General features: G+C 37.8%; 1 long non-coding RNA gene across 1 annotated transcript; it reads left to right on the top strand.

Moving 5' to 3' along the window:
- LOC309486576 lies at positions 1-4,054 on the top strand. Its single transcript, XR_014201604.1, has 2 exons — positions 1-95; positions 1,677-4,054. It is a non-coding gene; the product is annotated as an uncharacterized lncRNA (long non-coding RNA).
- The last annotated feature ends 593 nt before the right edge of the window (positions 4,055-4,647 follow it).

The following is a 4,647-nucleotide window of genomic DNA, read 5'->3' as shown; positions in this document are numbered from 1 at the left end:
AAATGATTTATTGAAGAGAGCTGGGGATGAGTAGGGAAAATATGCAGTGGAAGGGGAAATAGGGTGGTAGTCAGGTTGATCTGTTATTGAAGAGAGTTTGGGATGAATAAGTGTAGGGACCCCTTAAAATATGCCTTACAAATACGCCTTATTTTGAAAATTGCAGAGTATTAAAATATATACTTTTGATATTTTGTTTTTTGTTTATTTGATAATGTGATGTAACAAAATGTACCAACATTCTTTGTTTCTTTATCATTTGTACTGTTTGCCTTTACTCAAATGAGGTGTTCTGTTGAACTGAAGTGTTTTAATGTTGACCAATCAGCATTGAGATTGTTGAAAGTTTACGGACGCACGTTGCGTTAAGTTACGTGAAGGGGGAGGAGCATTGCACATGGCATGAGAAGACGCAATTTGGCTGCTTGTGTGAGAAGTGCGTCATTTTGGAGACTTAATATATTCTGTGTAATATAAGGCCCAAAGTGTAGAGAAACGACGTGTGGTTTATTTTGTTTTTGATATTTTAAGTGTTTTATTTTTGTATTTCTGTCATCTTCTTCGTGATCTTTGAGTCATGGCGCTGAGTCAAGATGTGCGTGATGAGGGCTTAACAGCTAGTGACATTCAAATTTATGGTCAATAACTGTGTCGAAGTTATTGGACGTTCGTGGTGGACTTCGGAATTCTTCCAGGACTGGAAAGATTGTGTGGTTAGTCGTCGTGGGACGTGGATCAACTGCATTCATCGCTATCGGGACTGCTTGTGTGAAACTGTTCGTATCGTAAGTGACTTCCCATTGCTTCTTTCGTCGGATGGACGTAAGTGAACTCATTTTTCGGATCTGTTAAATGTGCGGGAGTACATTGAATTCGTCAGCCGAGCCGTAAATGTGCACCAACGAACTGGGCCCCAACGATAACGAACGACCGTATATTTGACTGCGTCACTGACTCGTGTATATTTGACTGCGTCACTGACTCATAACTGATTTTCACACTGAAAGGGAAAAACACTTATGTTGTGAATCGTGGGGGGTTTTTTTTTCAAGTGTTTAATTGTTTTTGAACAAAATATTGTTTTTATTTTCCTTATTGCTCTACATGTCTCAGTAGAAAAGTGTTTAGCCTATATCTAACAGGGTTCTGAATTTGTCCACTTGTATGTTGCTGATTGAGGACAGTGTTTTAAAGTAGAAAAGGAAAAAGGTAAAAACAAACATAAAAGAGACAAGGAACAGTTCTGAGACTGAACAGGTGATTTTGCATATTTTATTTACAAAAAAAAGAATAAGTAATTTACATACCATTGGGTATAAGTGTTTATCTGTCTTCATATATAAAAAAGGTGTTTCCTTGTTTTGTTTTCTTTTAAAGGGGGTTATTACATTAATGTAAAATAAATATTTGTTAGTTTTTTTCCCTTAACATTTGTATTCTGGTATTTCTTTGGAGTTTGATAAGTTTATTCATTTAACAAGGTACTGATTTCTAGGAAACTATAAATAAGAATTATTTAATTTATCATTTTAGTAAAAGTATTGTGTAATTGGTATAGGGAAAAATACTTTACGTTAATTTGCATTGAAAGAAAAAATACCGGCCAAATTCACCATTCAACTGCCGGGAATCCAGGGTTTTCTTGATTAGGGAAATTTTAACTTAAATTAGTTGAGAAAAGGGTTACATAAGGAAAGGATGAAGTGGAAGGGGAAAAGGGATGGTAGTCAGGTTGATCTGGGCGTCTGGCCAGGAGACTCAGAGTGGGGGCATCATCTCAGTCAAATGTAGGCCAAGTGATTAGGACCCCCCGATACAACCTGGAAGGAAAGAGAACGGGATGATATGGATGGTTGAATGGATGGTTGAATTATTATGAGAGAGGGTTGGGAAGGGAGCAGTGGTGTAGTGGTAAAAAAAGAGGTAAACTATAAATTCTGGTGGACCACGACGTGGTCACCCGGTAAGGTGGGCCACTGCCTACCGGTGTATGTGTATCCTGATGACATCGCTATAGGCTATCATTTGATGGTACTACCAAGGTGTTGCTATAACCATCAGGACGTCGGTGATGTGTAAACTGAATTTGGCAACAATACAGTGAATTACAGTGCAGTTATTTAATATTTTTTTTTTAAAATTATACATTTACAATTGTATATACAATGTAAAATATTTTTTTCCCAAAATAAGTGTTGTAGTATAAACATCAGGGCATCAGTGATGTGCAAACTGAATTTGGCACCAATACAGTGAATTTCAGTGAAGTTATTGAATATTTTTCATAATAAAAATCATCAACATGATACATTTACAATTGTATATAAAATTAAAAATATATATTTTTCCAAAATAAGTGTTGTAGTATAACCATCAGGACAGCTGTGATGTGCGAACTGAATTTGGCAACAATGCAGTGAATTACAGTGCAGTTATTGAATATTTTTCATAAATAATAATCATAAAAATTATGCAAAAAGATATTTATACAAAATAAGTGTTGTAGTATAACCATCAGGACAGCAGTGATGTGTGAACTCATTTTGATGACACTATAGTGTGTGACAGTGAAGTTATTGACTGTTTTCGGGTTTTGCACTTTGCAGACGGTCCCTTCGGATCTGCCTCTCTGCCGCCTGAGCATAGAGATCAATGTATTTTGTCCACTGTGAGGGAAAGCTCGTTTTGAGAAAAAATAGGTTGTAGCTGCTTGTCTACATTACTACGATTAAAAAGAGGTGTTATTTGTGTAGTAACAACGTTTAGCTCACGAGTTATTAACCCGGGAAGTTCGAATCTGTGAATTTATTGCCAACTTTACTCAACTCGGCGCGCTGCGCTCTCTGCTCCGTGTTTGCGCGCTGCGCGTTCTGCTCTGTAGTTAACGGCCCAAATGCTCGAATCATGTGCCGATCGGCGATCACGCACTGGAAAAGCAAAGTCCGCTCAAATAACGTGAAATTTAGAGGTGGATAAACGCACTTTGGAGGTGGGCAAACGCTATTTCCAAATTTTGGGAGGTGCGTAAACGGCTTTTACGTGCGTTTAGCCTCCACTACATCCCTGGAAGGGAGGGTTCGAGAGAACGAGCCAAACAGCTCTGTAAGGGGTGAAGTGAAGAAAGTAAAGGACGTCATTTATACAGGATAAAACAAGTAGTAGGAAAAATGAAATCAACAGAAAGAACTCTCAGAGAGCAAACCAACCTTGATATCAAGGATGAGAAGGTTTTGAGAAGTAAGGTTACTGGTTGAGGCGAGGCCCCGCTCCCGAACCTTAGTTAACTTGTCAACTCCATATAAAGAAGTTGCAAAAAATGCAAGATGATTTGAAATATAATGAGATGTCTAACAGGTTCAGATTGGGGTTCTAGTAAAAGAGCATTAATAGATTATGTTGCTTTAATAAGACCAGTCAAAGAGTATGGAAGTGTAGTGCAAAGACACTACTAAAGAAATTGGAAGAGATACAAAATCAAGCTCTGAAAATCTTGTAGCGGGTGATATCAAGGCAGTAAAGTTGTGAATCAAGGGGGTGTGGTTAGCCAAGTATAAATATCAGGGGTAGGAACGAAAATAGTAGGTGCGTTTGTTTCTGGCCGGCGGAAATAGATCAACACTCGTGGTGTTTGTATGCGAGAGGTTCGCATGTGGACAGGTATGAGTTGATTTGAAGTATTAAATTGTTTTAATATGGGGTGATTGTTTTAATATGAATAATTAAGGTGTTTTAATGCTTGTATTTTCAGCTCTACAGTCATTTGTTGCTCTTGTTGTATTTGTTTTGTTTTTTTGGGTATATTGTCTAGTCCGCCCGGGTGCTTGAGCTGGTAATCGGGCCCAAAAGAAATGGGAAAGGCCCTTGGGGCGGACTAGTTTTCTTTTCCTTTTTTGTTTGTTTGCACATTGTTTGTTCCCCCACTATTTATTACTGCAGCACGAGGATGCTACAGGCCTAGTGTTTGAACAGAGGAACTATTTTTTTCATGTAATTTACTTTGGATTAACTGAGTGATTCACAAGGTTTTGTTTAATAAATTTATCTCATGGGTTTATTTTGACTGTTTGATTTCTTTGATTTCTTTTTGGTTTGTGGTGTAAAGGCGCCTTCTGTTGGGGTAGTTTGTGATGAAAGCATTTATAGCAGCTCTAGAATAAAGTTATTGTCCAGCTAAAGTTAGTTTGACACTTCCGTCGCAACGATCATTAGTTATTAACTTAGGGGCCGCTAACATGACACTGTTTTAACAGAAAACTCTTAAGTTCTTTCTGCGCAAACTTCAAAAATGCAAACCAGTGAGAACGCCAATGGCGTGCACATGCGTATTACGAGTTCAGTCTATAGGTATGTGCGTTTGAATATATGTGCGCAGGCGTGTAGTCCTTCCCTACAAATTAACCCTTAACATACTACTTGTCTGTCTATATTTTCGTCTATATCTTTTAAGGACTATAACAAACGGCTGGTAGGGATTACACGACATTCCTCCCGGGTTAGTGACATCACCAACCCCAATATTTACATAAACCTTGCCCCGGAACACGATTTATAGATTATCATATGCTAATCAATGACTAGATGATAACTACACATAAACTACATAAATTCATCAACTAACCATTCAGAAATGTTGTCTACGTGTTGTCA

Source organism: Leuciscus leuciscus (assembly GCF_965113295.1).
Source record: "Leuciscus leuciscus genome assembly, chromosome: 2".
Lineage (NCBI taxonomy): Eukaryota > Metazoa > Chordata > Actinopteri > Cypriniformes > Leuciscidae > Leuciscus > Leuciscus leuciscus.
This window is presented reverse-complemented; position numbering and strand designations above follow the sequence as displayed.